At 35.4% G+C, this 9,501-nt stretch overlaps 1 protein-coding gene across 4 annotated transcripts in view; it reads left to right on the top strand.

The window, feature by feature from the left end:
• Positions 1–4,112: 4,112 nt before the first annotated feature.
• The window catches only part of LOC113051986 (A-kinase anchor protein 13-like), a 63,042-nt gene continuing 57,653 nt past the window's right edge, over positions 4,113–9,501 (top strand). For all 4 annotated transcript variants that reach the window (XM_026216201.1, XM_026216199.1, XM_026216198.1 and 1 more), the window contains exon 1: positions 4,113–4,262. The gene's annotated coding sequence lies outside the window, so the exon portion shown is untranslated. The remainder of the gene's footprint in view (positions 4,263–9,501) is intronic.

The following is a 9,501-nucleotide window of genomic DNA, read 5'->3' as shown; positions in this document are numbered from 1 at the left end:
AAAGTCCTTTTCCGCGCAGGTTTGCACGGCCTGCTCCGGGACAGTAGCCTATTATAGAGGGTAGAAGTCTTGCCTGCAGTAAAGCTGCCTAATCCCACAGCCAGTAATTCTGCCGCAAAGAGGATTAGCTCCACCCCAACAGAACCACTGGCTATTTTTAGGTCACATATTCCCTGTGATTTCTCTGCTTGCCCTGCCTCTTTACTTTCCCCTCCCACCAATTCATCTAAACTTCATCTACAGTAAGACCAGCTTTACCTCCACAAACCCTTGGTTTTACACTGTTGTTCTCAAACCTTGTCAGTGGCAGACCACTTAATACTCCACATTTAATGTCCTGTTGTCACCAATTAATCCATCATTTTGCTGGACTGATTTTATGTCCAAAACTTTAAATTACTAACATTTTTAAATCAAGTGTATTAAGGGCTCCACTAATAATCCCTATTATTCCAATGTACTGTAATTCTTATTAATTTAATGATATATTATTTCATTTTTGAATCACAGGTATTTAAGGTTGCACTAATCCCTTGTTGATCGAATTATTATTATGATTACTAATACCATTGTTAATATATATATATATATAAAAAAAGAAGAAAAATCTAACATTTTGCCAGAGTATATTTACCAGGGATCAGCTGACTGTAAATTAAAATGTAAGCAAGTAGGGGAAAATATCTTCTATTGGATGACAGTGTTTGACTGTTTGTGTTGGTGTCATACTCGGTCAGTCGTCTTCTGTCTATCTTGTATTCCAGAGGTCAGAGGTCACGAACGGTGGAACGTAGGTGGGAAGGAAAGACGGTAGAGCGTCACAACCACAGTGACCCAATCAAAACCGTCAGAGCTGATTGGAGCGTGACCGCAGTTCCAGTCACCAGACTGAAAGACTTGAGAAATAAGGCTCAAGGCTCATATATCCTCAAATTTAGTCCACAGGGAAAGAGAAAGTCGCCATCTAGCGTTTCTTTGGAGAAAGACAATAGCAACGAAGTAATGGAATATAATTGCTTACTATTTATTACATATTTTGCAGTTTGCAGCATGTCAATTTTAATACATATATAAAAATACACACACACACACACACGTTTGTTTTTGTGAAAAGTCGGGACATCCCATAGGCGTAATGGTTTTTATAATGTAGAGACTGTATATTCTATCGCCCTTCACCAACCCTACACCAACCCTAACCCTCACAGGAAACTTTGTGCATTTTCACTTTCTCAAAAAAACTCAGTCTGTATGATTTATAAGCGTTTTGAAAAATGGGGACATGGGTTATATCCTCATAAGTCACCCTCTCCTTGTAATACCTGTGTCATATCCATGTCATTATATTATACAAAGTTGTGTCCTGATATGTCACAAAAACATGCCCCCACACACACACACACACACACATTTTTTCTGAAGGATCATGTGACACTGAAGAGCCGATTACTGATGCTGAAAAATCATTTAGCCATCATTAAAATAAATAACATTTAAAAAATCTATTCAAATAGAAAATAGTTATTTTAAATTGTAATAATATTTCACAAAATCACCTCTTTTACTATATTTTTGATCAAAGAAATCAAAATCATGAAAAATCTTTCCTACCAGAATGGCTGTGAATTTCACACCTTTAAACATCGTCAGAAACATTGAAGCATTATTTTCAAAACACAGGAATACCACACAATATTGATATTGAGCAAAATTCTATAAATAAATTCAATACATATAAAATTAAAACTAAATGAGCATTATACACCATTCTATTCAGAGATAGATTTATCAAACAAAAACAAATATATTAAAATAAGTTAAATATACTTACAATATCGTTAATTATATCAGTAATGAGTGAAGGAGACAAAATGCTTTTCTACAGCTTACATTATAAAGCCTTTTAATTATTTATAACCCTAAAAGTCTTTTTAAATCTTCAGTAGTAGCAATACAGGTCATATTTGAATGCATAATGAAGGGGAAGACACAACAACATTGTTGACAAACCATAAAACATCTCCAAATCTGCATGAATCAACTTTGACAGAATTGGCCCGAGTCTGACAGCCCACCCTGTCACTTTCCTCCTCCAGCATGTCCTTCAACATACAAAACAGCTTTTGTGATGGGACAAAGGCAGCAATGTTCTTCATTGTTTCAAGCTTGTTTCCCATCTCTCTTCATTGGTGGCAGACTGGGAGCGACGGACTGCAGAAGGGATATTGAAATTCACCTCACGTTTCCCCCTACTCTGCATATCTCTGCCTATGTGTGTGAGTGCAGCTCAGTGTGACACACACACAGAAGAGGCTTTTCTTTCACTGTTTCCTTATTTATCATTAACCTCAGAACTCTGCTGGGGGGAGAGGGCTCTCTGAACACACTGGGGACAGGCCATCGAAGATCTGAAATGAACTTCCATCCACAATGCACACAAGCTGTGCCTCACTATATATATGCAAACATTATGTTTAGGAAATATTATTTGTTTTTAAAGGGTTAATAGTGTTAGACGTAAACACTTTTCTACTCTTTCACACTACACTTTTCATCTAGACTCTAATGGTTCTAGGGCAAGATATCTTGGATATGTTTTGATAAACTTTTTAAGGGCACCAAATATTGTGCGGACCTCATTGATATATTTGGTTGTATGAAAATGTAATGTGGCTACTGGATGAGAAACAAATATTAAATATTATGTTTTCAACTTAGTAATTTTTTTTTAAATAAATATAAAACATTTCGCTTGTTAATTTACTAAAATTGTTCAACTATTCTTTTAAAAATATTAGCTTTGAAAGTTTTTAAAAGTTTCTATATATATATATATATATATATATATATATATATATATACACACACACACACACACACACACACACACACACACACACACACACACACACACATATATATATATATATATATATATATATATTAATATAAAAAAATTAGCAATTCATCTACTGAGTTCTGACTAGTCTTTAAAAAGGGGAATTAAATAACTACATAGGGCTAAATGTAAAGAAATATTATGATAAATGTATTTTATTAATATCTTTAACGCAAACTTTGACAGCCCTAAACATACATATTATACAATAAATAGCCTAAATAAATATATACATACACTTTTCACGGACCCCTTATTGCCTTCAAGGGGGTCCCAAGTTTGAACACCCCTGTGCTGGGCAAATTTATTCATATTGACAGAATGAATATAAAATTAGAAGCATATTCATTTTAACATTATTTGATTTGTTGCTAATTGACCTCAAGCTGCTAATATAATTGGTTTCACTTCTAGATATCACTAAGAGTTTTTGAAATGCAGTCTATTTACTTATCGCCAGGGGGCGGCACAATGAACTATAAAACACCTGCTGCTGATGACAAATCTGATTGAAAATATTCAACTTGTTTCAACATCCTCAAATAAAAAAAAAAATAATAAAAAAAGCAAAGAAAAGAAAAGAAAAGAAAGAAAGGTACATTAGAAGTGCATAAGGGAAAATAATCAATAAAACGCTCTTAATTTACCAGTATTAGAAACCAAACTCGTGAACCGTCTCTGGCAGAGAACATAGTAGAGACGCACATGATGTTTCCTCTGAGTTAAATCAGAAGGGCGTGGCTTAGACGGCATGAAGCTAGACTGTGATTGGGCAAGGTCTAGATAATAATTGTTACTTTTTAACTATTTACTGTGTACTTTAAATTCACAGTAAAGCAACTTTTCTTAGTGTCATTGTTAATAGTAATTTATTATTCAAAACGCCGATATCGCAGCCCTTGTCACATGATACCTGATTATTTTCTCACCGCTGATCAAAATGGACCAATCACAGTCGTTTGTGATTAAAGAATGATGCATTTTGTGTGATAATTTTATAGATACTACTGAAGCGGATTTCTCTTTGATTGCCATATTCTGTTCCTTATATATAATAAATACAAATGATTATGCTTTTCGGTGTACAAACGTCTGCCTTAAGGAAAAAAATGACCTTAGATTTCAATGTATTTCAATGGTGGATTATGATTTCTGGGCCACCCTTGGAAGACGCAAAAACACTGATAGGGAAGTTTTCTGATTATCAGCTCAGCGTTTGCCTCTCACTGGTTAAAGATCACGGTTAATATGTTTCCTCAAAGAGTATCATGAAAAGTGGATTTCATCCGACTTGTTTCCAGTTTATTTGCATCCGCATGCGTCCTAAAGGCAAACTACGGAGGTAGACGTGTGTAGTTAAGAGGTAAGTTAAGTGGTTTATTTCATGCATTCTAGGAGAAATATAGAGGCGTGTGAATGCTTGACAGCTTTTGTTTAGTTATACTTTCTGGAAATACCCGGCGTGTATTATCACGGACGTGGTTTTAAAAGGGCAAACATCAAAACAAGTTTAATGTTTAGAAATGTTTACTTATCGGTTATAAAGAAATAAAATTTTACTGTCGATTCATCTTGTTAAATAGTCAGCAGGTGTACAGACTGTACCAATTCGCCTAATGACAAGTGTTTATTCAAAATATATTCAGAAAACTGAATTTATATCTTTAGCATCTAAAATTGTGATATTTTTTTTAGCCTAAATCAAAAAAAAAAAAAAAAAAAAAAAAAAAAGCCTTCAATGCAATAATAATCAAAAAAGTTTTGAGCTGTAAATGTACATTATATTTATTCATAATTAAAGGGTTGAAAAATTTTTTTTTTCTTTTGTGTTTTATTCTCACTTTCATATTTAGACTGAAAAATAATGCAGTTTAACACAGCTACATCTGAAACATAGGCATTTACCTTTTAGATAGAAGTTTCTTTGTTGATTTATTTATTTATTAGTCTGGTGTATTGTGGTAGCATATGAAAATGCATTGCTTTAATTGAAGCGTAACATTTTTCATTCAAGTCAGTTCACCAATGCAGAGACGTTCTCTTGAAACTTATGGTAGTTTCTCAGTCTCTGGTGGAATGACCCATTTATCATATCTATTGATTAGTCATGTTTGTTGTTTTTAGTGTTTCTTGGCAGAGTTTCCTCCTCCAGTTTTCACAATGTGACATCAGTAAGGCAATACAGGTAAATGTTGACCTATAAACAAGGGACACGTTCCCTGAGGAAGTAAAGCAGCAGGAGCAAACAGCAATAACTGCAGGTTTTGAGAGCATCAGGTAGGAGAACATTAACCAGACAGGCATCAGGCAGCACAGCAAGCAGCAATGGCCTCTGTTACTCAAGTGCTCTTGGAAACAGACACCTGAGCCACAGCCTCCTCATCCTCCCCCACCCATGACATCACACAGCTCTTATCTGCTGCCAAACACAAAGCTGCATTTATCTCGCAGTAATCGGCGCTGTGACCTAACCTGCCATGCACTGGACATGCATGAAGATTTAGCTGTGCTTTTCTGTATGTTTGATACACGTAATATGTTGAAAAAATGCTTCTATGAGCTCTGATGGACTCAGCTTGGAGCTCTTAAGATCTGAGGTAAGATGTCATACGAGGAGTTTGCTAAAATGTGAGGAGAAATGCATATGAAATATCCTTTCATTTCTTTTTTTCATTAGTTGAAATGTTTTCTAATTTGTTACGCAGACCTGCTAACCTGTATGCTTTTTGCGTAGCGAGTACGCATTTTAACATCAAAGTACGCTGGTACGATTTGTCCCTTTAAAATACGCAAAAGCCTGGTGACACCTCTGTGCACACACAGTATTCAAATCAAGCAACAGCAAAAGAAGAAGAGTTCGACCAATCAGAGTGCTGGGTTAATTCCCTGAATAGCAAGGAGGGACAAATTGACAAATGCATAAGGCCTTTCATTAAAAAGAGGCAACAAATCAATAGCAACGAAATCCTGCTCAATCCCTCCTCCATTCCCGCCTTCTGATTTCTTAATTGAGCACAATAAAGTAGTCATTACTTTTTTTGGCAATTTATTTTTTTTTTTTATAATTTCTGTGTTTTATTTTTCCTCTGAACTGGCACTGTTAGTGTGTCCCCGTGAGTCTATGTGCTGAGATGAGGAAACTCCTCCCCGCTTAACGTGCATTTGAAAACAACACTCGTCGTAATGACTATGACTTGTAATGAGAAGCTGCTGTCCAACAAAAGAAAACATCATAACATTACATGTGTTTATAGTGCTAAATAATGGCCATTCCATAAAAAAAAAATAATAATACTTCTCTCAAAAGAATTGTGAAGTAGACCTATGATAATTCATATTTTTCTACAGTGTACAATACTGTACTGGAGTTTTAATTAAAGTGAACTGAAGATTTTTTTTTATAACATTTTAAATCGCAAATCTCCAGAATGCTGACTATTTATATAGCAACTGGATTTCTATTGTCAGCTGCAGTGACGCAATAACTTTAGCGATTGGCTCTTTAATCAGAAGGCAGGGCTTCCATCGATAGAGCGGCCATATTGAGTGTTGCATTTTTGCCCATTTCGAGTAACATGTCTTGGGTTTTCTTTAGTCTTTAACTTTGCTGTGGCTTTGGAGCATGCATTATATGGAGCAGAGCAGACTCTTAATTGTAGCATCCGTTGTCCAACTGAACTAAATGATTTTTATTTCTTTAAAAAGCAAAAATATAGTGGGGGCAAAACCACGGTGGACAAGTAATGCATTTGGTGTACCGCCAAACACCAGGTAGTACCGTTACCATAGACCACTGCAACAGGCCTGAAAGAGTCTTTTTGGGACAGTCGTGGGCTAATGGATAGAGAGTCGGTGTGTGTCCACTACTGTGTGTGTGTGTGCACTTGGATGGGTTAAATGTAGAGCACAAATTCCAAATATGGGGCACCATATTTGGCCACACGTCACTTCACTTTCACTTTCAGGAAGTAGAAAAAAAAACTAACATTTGTTTCAATAACTTTTAAATGGTAGTTTTTGAGGAATCAAAGTTCTGCTTGTCTTGGCAGGTAGATATCTGATTAAACAGATGGTTTTCAATGGGTATGTTTAAAAAAAAATGCTGTGGTTTTCCAGTCGTTACACTTATCTCATGGTCTTGGACAGAATTGCAGCCCTCATGGTTTGAAGTTTTAATCATCGTTGCTATGGCAGTTCAAACAAACCGAGTAGTTACACATCTGTCACGTGTATGCTCTGTTTTAGGTTAGTTTTTTGTGTCTCCGTTACCCTGACTAGTTAGTTGTTAGTAGTTGTTCCTTTGTCTGCTGTTGATGTTTATTTGTTTGGATTTGTGTTTGGTTGTGCCCATTCTCTTCCGTGGATTATTAAAAGAAATCTTTTGATTATACTTTGTCATGTGCTTTGTTTTGCACACCAGACCGTGACAGCATCAAGCTCCACCTCCACACCTTTCAGTTGTGATCCTTCCCCAATACACACGCGCACACACACACAAACACTCACTTACTCAAGCATTACTAATGTGGCTCTCTGGAGAACTACGTAGACTACAAACAGTTACGATTTCATTGCAGCTTTTGAACTGCAGTAGATCAGGAACCACTTCAAAACGTGCATTGATCAGAAGGTGTGGTCTTTTCTGGTCAGAGTAATAAAAGAAGCTTTATGTCTCAAATGACATTTAATAGCACTCAGTTTCCACACCAAGAAGGAAAATTTATAATTTTGCATTCATGACTGAGGTTTGTTGTTGGCATAATTTTGAGGCAAAGTCTTGAGACTCATGTCACTGAGAACTACTTCATTACTATTTCAGAAGTTTATCTGATGTCTCCCTTTTGATGCAGGGAGAAACTGAAATTCCTGTTGGTTATACTTTTTCCAGTAAAGCTATGTGTTTAAACCAAACATTTTTATACTGGCAGATTATTTATTTTTAATTTTTTCTCAGTAGTCACGAGCAGGTTTTAGTAAGGGACACCAGTATCAGATGTCACTATTGAGTGTTGAGGTTCCATGTGTTTGAAACAAAAACAGTGGTGTTCACCTGATGCAGTACAATTTTCTATATAGTGCGATCAGGTTTTTGCTCACACAATTGGCAATCAACCCTCTGAACTTGGTAATATGGTGTATGTTTCGGTACTTCCTCTGAATGATTGTGAATACATTAATTATTCAGTTTTGTTTTCAGCTAAATTAAAACTTTAAAATTTACGTAGTTAAAAAATAATCTAAATTGTATTGTTTAATTATTTGAATTTATAAAAAAAACATTTCTGTTGTCCACAAACTTACCAGATCAGACTTGTGGCCCATTTTTGGGTTGCAATCCACCAGGTGAGAACATCATATCATATAAAAAAAAAACCTATAATCATTTTCATATTCATCTAAATATCCAGCTAGAATTCGAATGGACATCTATATTGTGGTCTTCTGTATGAAATGACTCCTAGTGTGTGCATAATAACTCTGCTTTGTTTAAAAAAAAGACAGGCTTATTCAATATGGAAATACATTTAATGTAGAGGGGTTTGTTGTCACACAGGGGGAAAAAAAATATTAAAAAGCAAAACGAAAGCAGGTGCTTCTTCAGCAGCATTGTCCACTAGTTAAATTTCACACCTGAGGAACTACTGCAGTCCTGATTATTTCTACACCAGCAAGGCCAGTACCTGAGCATGTTCTTGTCTGTTTTAAACATTGACTGTATAGTATTTTGCCACACAAAAGTCGCACTATGCTGATTACTATCAGAGATTTACTCTAACTCAGAGGCTTAATAATCGTTTTGGGCCTCCATTCAGAGTTTTGACCCATGATAATTATTTCATAATTCAGATAAGCTGCCCCGATTGTTAGATCAGATCAAATTATTATAATTTTTCATTTTGCAGATGCATGGAATTCAAAAAGACATTAATTGCAGAGTCCTCATGGATCATGTGATGGAATGCTACAATTGAGGGTGAAACATGCTAATAGGTTTTTCAGTAATTCTCTAGAGCTCAAGCTCAAGATTTAACTTCAATTTTCAAAAGAATATTATTACAATTTTAAATTAGGTTTTTCTGTTCATATTTTAAAAAGTAAATTATTCCTGTGATGCAAAGCTGAATTTTCAGCATCTGAATTCAGCTTTCAAAAATACATCATCCCTGCAGGTGGTATAAAATATACCTACCTATATATACTATGTATATGTTTCCAGTTCTAACTCAGTCTGTTCATATAACTGTTTCTAAATGCCTGTGTTGATAAAACTCAGTTTCTCATCTTCAGGTCTGCTGTCAGATTTCCTTCCGTCCTCATGAAGTCATTATTGTTTATTACTATGAATAAGCAGGTGTCAGAGAAAGAGGTTTCCATAACCAATTCAGCTGGGAGGAAATTTATATTTGATCTTTGCTATTGTCACATCAGCAAAGTATTTCAATGCCTTTGTGTGATGAAACAACTTCCCCTTTTAAGTTGTTGCTGGCATTACTTTTTGTGCAATAGAACATTATGAAAGGAACCCAGAAGAGCCACACCTCAAGGTGGGAAGCCATGTTTCTCCTTTGATGTAGTTATACTTCCATGTATTTGAAGTATAA

The sequence above is a fragment of the Carassius auratus genome, chromosome 32 (genome assembly GCF_003368295.1).
Source record: "Carassius auratus strain Wakin chromosome 32, ASM336829v1, whole genome shotgun sequence".
Taxonomy (NCBI): domain Eukaryota; kingdom Metazoa; phylum Chordata; class Actinopteri; order Cypriniformes; family Cyprinidae; genus Carassius; species Carassius auratus.
The sequence above is the reverse complement of the archived record's forward strand: the minus strand, read 5'-3'. Positions and strand labels throughout refer to the sequence as shown.